This window comes from Saccopteryx leptura, chromosome 1 (assembly GCF_036850995.1).
Source record: "Saccopteryx leptura isolate mSacLep1 chromosome 1, mSacLep1_pri_phased_curated, whole genome shotgun sequence".
In the NCBI taxonomy this organism is placed as follows: Eukaryota; Metazoa; Chordata; class Mammalia; order Chiroptera; family Emballonuridae; genus Saccopteryx; species Saccopteryx leptura.
The window spans coordinates 257,315,842-257,326,308 of NC_089503.1; the positions used below are offsets into that span (position 1 = coordinate 257,315,842).

Genomic DNA, 10,467 nt, shown 5'->3' on the forward strand with positions numbered 1-10,467 from the left:
TTGTAAAACAATACTATGAAAATCTGTATGCTAAAAAGTTGGACAACCTAGGCAAAATGGATAAATTCTTAGAAACATACAATCTTCCAAAACTCAAACTGGAAGAATCAGAAAACCTAAACAGACCAATTACAACAAATGAAATTAATACAGTTATTAGAAAACATCCAGCATGACCAAGTGGTGGTGCAGTGGATAGAGCATTGGACTGGGACACGGAGGACCCAGGTTCAAAACCTCAAGGTTACTAGCTTGAGTGTGGGATCATCTAGTTTGAACAAGGCTCACCAGCTTGAGTCCAAGGTCGCTGGCTTGAGCAAGTGGTCACTCAGTCTTCTGTAGCCCTTCAGTCAAGGCACATATGAGAAAGCAATTAATGAACAACTAAGGTGCTGCACCAAAGAACTGATGCTTCTCATCTCTCTCCCTTTTTGTTCCTTCCTGTTTATCTTTCCCTATTTGTACCTCTCTCTGTCTCTATCAAAAACAAAACAAAAAAAAACAAAAAAAACAAAAAAAACTTCCACCAAACAAAAGTTCAGATGGCTTCACAGGTGAATTTTACCAAATATTCCAAAAAGAGCTAACACCTATCTTTTTCAAGCTATTTCAAAAAATTTAAGAGGAAAGACTTCCAAGCTCCTTTTAAGAGACAAGCATAAACCTTATTCCAAAACCAAGTAAAGACACTACAAAGAAAGATAACTATAGGCCAATATCCCTGATGAACTTAAATGTTAAAATTCTCAACAAAATATTAGCAAACCAGATCCAGCAATACATAAAAAAAAAATCATACATCATGATCAAGTGGGGTTTATTTTGGGAAGGCAAGGCTGGTATACTATTCACAAATCAATAAATGTAATTCATCACATTAAAAAAAAAGGAAGGATAAAAATTACATGATAATATCAATAGATGCAGAAAAAGCATTTGATAAAATCTAGTATCCATTTTTTATCAAAACTCTCAGCAAAGTGGGAATACAGGGAACATACCTCACCATAATAAAGACCATCTATGACAAACCTACAGCCAACATCATATTCAATGGGCAAAAATGAAAAGCAATTCTCTTAATATCAGGAACAAGATAAGGGTGCCCCCTTTCACCACTCTTATTCAACATAGTTCTGGAAGTCCTAGCCATAGCAATCAGACAATAAGAAATAAAAGGCATCCAAATTGGAAAAGAAGAAGTAAAACTATCATTATTTGCTAATGACATGCTATTGTACACAGAAAACCCTAAAGTCTCAGTCAAAATATTACTAGACCTGATAAATAAATTTGGCAAAGTGGGAGGATATAAAATTAATATTCATAAATCAGTGGCATTTTTATACACCAAATGCAAACTGTCTGAAAGAGAAATTAAGAAAACAATTCCCTTCACTATTGCAATAAAAAAATAATAAAGTAGCTAGGTACAAATTTAACCAAGGAGGTAAAAGTTAGGAAATTATAAGACATTGAAAAAAGAAATCAAGGAAAATACAAACAAGTGGAAACATATACCGTGTTCATGGATAGGAAGAATAAACATCATTAAAATGTCTATATTACCTAAAGCAATCTATAAATTCAATGCAATTCCTATTAAAATACCAATGGCATAAGAGGTAGAACAAATACTCCAAAAATTTATATGGAACCAGAAAAGAACACAAATAGCCTCAGCCATCTTGAAAATGAAGAATAAAGTGGGAGGTATCACACTTCCTGATATTAAGTTATACTACAAGGCCATTGTAATCAAAATAGCTTGGTATTGGCATAAGAACAGGCATACAGATCAATGGAACAGAACAGAGAACCCAGAAAAAATCCCACGCTTTTATGGACAACTGATATTTAACAAAGGAGGTAAGAGCATACAATGGAGTAAAGACAGTCTCTTTAATAAATGGTGTTGGGAAAATTGGACAAGTACACGCAAAAAAGTGAAACTAGACCACCAACTTACACCATTCACAAAAATAAACTCAAAGTGGATAAACGACTTAAATGTAAGTCATGAAACCATAAACATCTTAGAAGAAAACATAGGCAGTAAACTCTCCAATATCTCAATATTTTTGCTGATTTTTCTCCATGGGCAAGTGAAATAAAGGACAGGATAAACAAATGGGACTATATCAAACTAAAAAGCTTTTGCACAGCAAAAGACACTATTAACAAAATAAAAAGACAACCCACACAATGGGAGAACATAGTCACCAATACATCTGATAAGGGGTTAATAACCAAAATTTATAAAGAATTTCTAAAACTCAACACCAGGACAGTAAACAATCCAGTTTAAAAATGGGCAAAAGAACTGAATAGACACTTCTCCAAAGAAGACATACAGATGGCCAATGGGCATATGAAAAAATGTTCAACATCACTAATTATCAGAAAAATGCAAATTAAAACCACAATGAGATACCACCTCACATCTGTCAGAATGGCGTTAATTAACAAATCAACACACAGGAAGTGCCAGCAAGGGTGTGGAGAAAAGGGAACCCTCCTGCACTGCTGGTGGCAATGCAGACTTGTACAGCCACTATGGAGAATAGTATGGAGTTTCCTCAAAATATTAAAACTGGAACTGTCTCTTGACCCAGCTATCTCAATTTTAGGAATATATCCTAAGAATACCAAATCACTGATTCAAAAAAAGATTTTAATTTCCATGTTTATTGCATCATTTTTTACAATAGTCAAGATCTGGAAACAGTCCAAGTGTCCATCAGTGAACAAGTATATAAAAAAACTGTGCTACATATACATGATGGAATACTACGTGGCCATGAAAAAAAAAGAAAATCTTACCTTTTGCAACAGCATGGATGGACCTGGAGATTATTATGCTAAGTGAAATAAGCCAGGCAGCGGAAGAAAAATATTATATAATTTCACATATATGTGGAATCTAATGAACAAAGTGAACTGTGAAATGGAATAGAGGCAGAGACGGGGTCAAAGGGACAGAGGGACAGCTGTCAGAAGAAAGGGGGGTGAAGGGGTGGTATCAGAGAAAGTGAAGGGATTAGTGAAATTATATAATATATACATAACACAGAGATACAGATAACAGGACAGCAAATCCCAGAGGGAAGGGGGAGGAAGTAAAGGGGAGAAAACAAAGGAGTATAAACAGGGACACAAGGGTGGGGGGTGAGGGTAATTAATTCAGTGGGACTCGTGAATTCATGTAAACACAATAAATTAAAATTAATTAAAAAATGGTTCGGAAAGACACATGCACCCCCATGTTCATCACAGCATTTTTCAGTAGCCAAGACATGGAAACAACCAAAGTGCCCTTCAGTAGAGGATTAGATAAATAAGATATGGTACATATATATAATGGAATACTACTCAGTCATAAGAAACAATGACATAGTATTATTTACGACAACATGGATGGACCTTGACAACATTATACTGAGTGAAATAAGTAAATCAGAAAAAACTAAGAACTGTATGATTCCATACATAGATGGGACACAAAATTGACACTCATGGACATAAATAGTAGTGCAGTGGTTACCAGGGGGAGAGGGAAGTGGGGAAAAGGAAGGGGATGGGGGAGGGGGAGGGACATAAAGAGGGACAAATATTAAGTAACGAAGAATGATTTGACTTTGGTGACAGGTATACAACATAATCTACTGTTCAAATGATATGGAGATATTTGCACAAAATCTATGTACTCTAGTTGATCAATGTCATCCTGTTAAATTTAATCATCTAAATAAAAAATTTTTAAAAAATTTTAAAATAGTGATGATAAAATAAGCCAAGACATAAAATATTGCAGAAGTGCCTGACCTGTGGTGGCACAGTGGATCAAGCATCGACCTGGAATGCTGAGGTTACCGGTTCAAAACCCTGGGCTTGCCCAGTCAAGGCACATATGGGAGTTGATGCTTCCTGCTCATCTCCCTCCTTTTCTCTCCATCTCTCTCTCTCTCTGTCTGTCTCTCTTCTCTAAAAACAATGAATAAATAAAATATAGCAGAAGTACTCAACATGTATAGATTCTCAAGAAACTTTAACTAATTTAGAAAATTTATCACTCATATTTTTGTGGATTTTCAAGTTTTCAGGCCCTGTTTCAAGACATTTATATTTTTGTTAATATGGGAAATAATTATAATCTATTTTCTGAGAGATTTAACATGACATTAACACTACTGATTTTTTTTCTCTTACACCCACTTTTAAATTTGTTTGTTTGTTTAAGCAAGAGACATACAGATAGGAAGTAAGAGAGATGAGGAGCATCAACTCATAGTTGCAGCACTTTATTTGTTCATTGATTGCTTTCTCATACATTCATTGACTGGGGGTGGGGCTCCAACTGAGCCAGTGACCCCTTGCTCAAGCCAACGACCTTGGGCTCAAATCAATGACCTTGAGTTTCAAGCAAGCAACCATAGGGTCGTGTCTATGATCCTACACTGAAGCCAGAAACCTCAAGGTTTTGAACCTGGGTCCTTAATGTCCCAGGTCAATGCTCTACCCACTGTACCACCTCCCGGTCAGGCTATTTTTACCTTTAAAAGTTGCTAAGGTAACCCTAGATACCTTATCTAGGGATAAAAATTGCAAGTTGATGCTAGACACGCAGGATTGCACTCCCTCGCCCCTTTGCGATTAGATGTGGCGATGTCACCAGCTCTGGCTAATGAATGGGCAATCAAAATATGTGTGAATTCTGTCAAAGTGTGTGTCATTGCTGGGCCTGTTTGCCTTTTTCACCTGCTCTAATGCTATGGATGAAACTTCACATGATTGAGGCTTCCAGATGGCTGTTGAGATGACAGCCCAAAATTCAAAGAAGTCTGAGTTTCTTCCCAAAGGTCAATTGGCTTGGAGAATTGCCTGTGCTTAAATCTGATTTTGCGTAAGTGAAAAAAAGAAAAAGAAAAACGTTTATCATGTTAACTCCTGGAATTTTGGGACTGTTAGTTGCTGCAGCAAGATTGAGTCTACTCAGACTCTTACAGGTATTTGCCTAAGAAATGTGAAGTGTTAGTTTCTTTAGAAGGTAATCTAACAGCACCTACTAAAATAAGAGATCTGTAAACCCTTCAACTGATAAAATTCACTGTTGGTAATTTATTCCATAGAAATAAATGTAGCAATTCATAAAGCCAAAAAAAATTACACATTGACTTGATTTTAAAAATTACATATCCTAAATTATGGTGAATGTGATATTAAATCACAAAACTCTTAAGATTATTTTCATGAAAGAAAGAATAAGAATTCCAACTCTTACCATAAATTTGAAGTGCTCTAAGATTTCATATCAATGTGATAAGACCTAAAGATAAATAGGTGTTGTAAATTAATATTATTTAGAGAAAGTAGATAAATATTAGGGAAAATCTTTAAAGAACAGCATAGGAAATATAGCAATAATATTGTAATAACTATGTGTGATGTCAGTGGGTACTGGAAATATTAGGGGTGACACTATGTAAAGTACATGATTATCTAACCACTATGCTGTACACCTAAAACTAATACAAAATAATATTAAATGTAAGTTGTAATTGAAAATTTTTAAATTTTTTTAAATCTTAAAATTAATAAGAAAATTCAGAAAATAAACATGACACCTTATAAATGCAGAAAAATTAAAAACTTGCCTAAAATAGTAATATCAGAGATATAATGTAGAGGAGCATTATTCTTAATCACATTAAACTTAATATGCATGAAAATACTGCGTAGAAATCCTGCCACTTGCAAAACCATGGATGAACCTGGAGTACACTATACTAAGTGATATAAGCCAGAAACAAAAGAATAAATACTGGCCCCGGCTGGCTGGTTGGCTCAGTGGTAGAGCATCAGCCTGGCATGTAGATGTCCATGGTTTGATTCCCAGTCACAGCACACAGGAGAAGCAACCATCTACTTCTCCACCCTTTCCTCCCTCTATCTCTCTCTCTTTTTTCTTCTCCTCATCTCCTGCAGCCATGGTTTGAATGGTTCAAGCAAGTTGGCCCCAGGCACTAAGGATGGCTCCATGGCCTCGCCTCAGTGCTAAAAGTAGCTTGATTACCAAGCAATGGAGCAGCAGCCCTAGATGGGCAGAGCATCCCTTGGTAGCAGGTTGCCAGGTGGATCCCAGTTGGGGTGCATGCAGGAATCTGTCTCTCTGCCTGCCCACCTCTCAATTAATAAAAAAGAATAAATACTGCATTGTTCCACTGATATGAAGAATCTAAAATCATTAAACTTGGCTGGTCCAAAGGTAGTGAGTTATCTCAACTGATTGTTTACAGTCGGTTAAAATCATCAAACTCATAGACACAAAAAATAGAGTGGTGATTGTCAGGGGCTGGGAGGAGGAGAAATGAGAAATTGTTGCTCAATAAATAAAAACTTCTGATATACAAGATAAGTTCTAGAAATCTGTTGTGCAACCTAGTATGGTATTGTGCACTTAAAATGTCAAGAGGATAGATCATAAGTGTTCTTACCACTTACTCAAACACAAACACACACACACAGAATACAAGAAAATTTTTGAAGGTGATGGTTATGTTTATTACCTTGATTGCAGTGATGGGTGTATGCATATGTTTAAACTTGTCAAGATACATACATTAAATAGGTGCAATTTTTGATAAATCTATTATACCTCAATAAAGCTAAAAAGAAAAGATAAACTAATGTGAATAAAAACTCAATATTTAGAAACATTAGGACATTATATTTAGAAATTCAATTTATTTTATTTTATTTTGGAACATTGGTAATATAAATGAAATGTAAACCATGATTAAGAATAACATTGGTTATTATTTTTGTTAGCAGAAGAAGAACTCAAGGTCCAAAAGATCTAATATACAAGAACCATAGCACAATATAGGAAACTTTCAGTTATTGGAAGGTCTGCCTAGAGTTAGGAAAACCCCCTTTCCCACAAGTGCTGAGCAAGAAGTACAAGAGCAACCATGAGGAATGCGGAGAAAGGAATGACTGTGTAGGGATGCAGGCAACCACTATGCAAGGAGTCCTCAACTTTGAGCTTCAGAGTCCTGAAAGGGCATGTTAGAGCACAGACACTGGCTCCATGACCAGAGTACCTGCTTCACTAAGCCTAGTGGGACCCAACATGTGCATTGCTAACAGGTTCCCAAGCGATGCTGGTCAGGGACCACAATTTGAGAACCACAATTTCCCAGGACCATTTGAGACAGACCATTTTCCCAGGAAACAATGGTAACCACAGTTTGTCAGCAAAGATGGCCAACTGTTGCCCAAAATGAATGACTTAATGATTTCCTTCATTACAAGGATTTTTAATTTGAAGTGAAATTTGTGCTGCTTTTAACATTTTTTAAAAAGATTTTATTTATTCATTTTAGAGAGGAAAAAGAGAGAGAGAAGTGAGGAGAAGGAAGCATCAACTCCCATATGTGCCTTGACCAGGCAAGCCCAGGGTTTTGAACCAGTAACCTCAGCATTCCAGGTTGATGCTTTATCCACTGCACCACCACAGGTCAGATTATCGTGTTGCTTTTTTGTTCTCCCTTCTGGGCAAACCCAACTACTCCATGGAAGGAGTAAACCAAACAAGAGTCAGAAACTTTCTCCTCCTGGGATTTACAGAGAAGCTGGACCTGCAGCCTTTCCTCGTTGGGCTGTTTCTGTCCTTGTACCTGGTCACATTCACCAGGAACCTGCTCATCATCCTGGCCGTCAGCTCAGACTCCCACCTCCACACGCCCATGTACTTCTTCCTCTGCAACCTGTTCCTGGTGGACATCTGCTCCACCTCCACCACCGTCCCGAAGATGCTGCTGAACATGCAGATGCAGGAAAGTTATCACCTATGAAGGATGCATCACCCAGATATTTTTTTTCATTGTGTTTGGATGCTTGGACAATTTACTCCTGACTCTAATGGCCTATGACTGCTTTGTGGCCATCTGTCCTGCCCTGTGCTACATGGCCATCATGAACCCTTGGCTCTGTGGACTGCTTGTTCTGGGGTTCTGGTGCATCTGTGTCATGGGTTCCCCGCTTGAAACTTTGACTGCCTTGAGAATGTCTTTCTACACAAACATAGAAATCTCACAATTTTTGTGTGTGTGATATTTCTGAAATCCTGAAACTCACCTATTCTAATCCTCTCATCAATAGCATGGTGTTGTATTTTGTGACTATTGTTCTAGGTGTTTCCCTCCCTCTGGGATCCTCTATTCTTATGCTCAGATTTTCTTCTCCATCCTGAGGATTTCCTCAGCAGGGGGCAAGTACAAAACCTTCTCCACCTGTGGCCCTCACCTGTCAGTGGTGTCCTTGTTCTATGGCACAGGCCTTGGGGGTCTACCTCAGTTCTGCAGCTATGTCATCCTTCTGGGACAAGCCTGGTGGCCTCAGTGATGTACACCATGGCCACCTCCATGCTTCATCTATATAGTCTGAGGTACAGGGACATGAAGAGGGCCTTGGGGGAACTCATCCTCAGGGCAGTAACTGTCAGGGATAAAGCAGTTACAGGATTCCTGTGAGTAGCTGGACACACAATACTGAGGACCAGAAATCCTGGCCTCCTTTGTCCAGTATCTTTCATTTTCCAAATTTTATATGTTTTAAAGCAAAATTTTCCTTGAGTCTTCCCTGTTCTCTCACCATTTTTCTTCAGGTCATATCCTGAGTTCTCTTTTTCATTTTATAACCAGTCATTTTAACTTAACATGAATAGAACCTGGTGTTTTCCCAGTTATCCGCAGTAATGGTTTAGATTAAAAAAAAAATGTCTCGTGGATGTATTAGTGTATCTCCTAGATAGAGTCTCTGATCTGCCTTGGTCACAGCAGTTCAGGGTTATGGAGGTGGGGACAGAGTCTGGCTTGTACCCAGGGCCGTGCCTGTCGAGCCAGGATCACTCCTGGGGCAGCTTCGTTAACCTCCAGTTGTAATGTCTAGGTTCCCTTGGTTCCAGGTAGCTTCTTAAGAAAGCCTCATTTCATTACATGTATCATGTTCCCCACATGTCTCCTTGTAGCCAACATTTAGATTTTCCAAAGTGAAATGTAAGGTTACATTTTTTAAAATTTGTTAACTTTTAAGATTCTTTTCCTTGAAAGATTAAAGGAGGCAATGATAAACCTTTTTCCTCTGACATTGCTTTTGATAAGAGTTTGTGTTATTAGGGTTAAATTGGAATTGACATCAATTAACCAGGAAAGACAAAATAGAGTTCTCAAGAAAATAATAAGTCTTATGCTTTTTAAATATACCCTCAGGCCGGCCTGACCAGGCAGTGGCACAGTGGATAGAGCATCGGACTGGGACACAGACAACCCAGGTTCCTAAATCCCGAGGTTGCCAACTTGAGCGTGGGGTTGCTGGCTTGAGTGTGGGATCATATACATGACCCCATGGTTGCTGGCTTGGGCCCAAAGGTCGCTGGCTTGAAGCCCAAGGTCGCTGGCTTAAGCCTAAGGTTGCTGGCTTGAGCAAGGGGTCACTTGCTCTGCTGTAGCCCTCTGGTCTGTGCTTATATGAGAAAGCAATCAATGAACAAGTAAGGTGCCACAATGAAGAATTGATGCTTCTCATCTCTCCCCCTTCTTGTCTGTCTCTCTGTTCCTCTCTCTGCTCTGTCTCTGTCAAAATAAAATATAAATAAAATATATCCTTGGAAGTGATGGGATGTGAACCTATTTGGAAGTGTTGCCCTGCAAAAGTCATTTACAAGATGATTTCTGAGGTTATGTAAAATTAAAGTTAACAAATAGAAAATAAATATATAAAAATCCATTGACCATATGAAAACACAGGGAGAAGACAGCCACCTACCAGCTAAGGAGAGAAGCCTCAGGAGAAATCAGCCCTACTGAGACCTGGATCTCAGACTTCCAGTCTCCTAAACTATGAGGCAATTAATTTCTGCTGTTTAAGCTACCGCTCTGTGGTACTTCGTCATGCAGCCCTAGAAAAAAGCATTATACCCAGCTCCATAGGAGCACATTGTGGGACAGAGACCACTGACCATGGGTAAGGTAAGGCCAGAGGCTTACGATCCCAGGCAAAGTCCACCATGGTAAAATGCAGAGTAGAGTGTTTTACAATGTAAAGCTCAAGAAGGAATATCTGCCAAGAAGGACTCCTGTGGTTAACTGGGCACAAATTCATAACCAGAGTCTAGCAGCCATTGCTGTCAGAGGCCTCTCGTGCACTCTGCATTTCAGGGAAAAGCCACAGAGTGAGCTGCCCACTATGTTCCTGCTGTCTGTGACAACTCTTATATTAGGACTGAAACCTGTCCTAACTTAGAACTGGGAGGTTACATCCTCATTTACATCTATACTGACCAATCAGAGCAACTTCATGATGACCAATCAGAATGTGTGATGCTGACCAATCAGGATATTGTTATTTGGACCAATCAGACGATGCACATTTGGATTCTGCATTGACAATTGGACCAATTAGAAA

General features: G+C 38.4%; 1 pseudogene; it reads left to right on the forward strand.

Moving 5' to 3' along the window:
* The first annotated feature begins 7,574 nt into the window (after window positions 1-7,574).
* Window positions 7,575-8,534, forward strand: LOC136388306 (olfactory receptor 7C2-like; annotated as a pseudogene).
* Window positions 8,535-10,467: the final 1,933 nt, after the last annotated feature.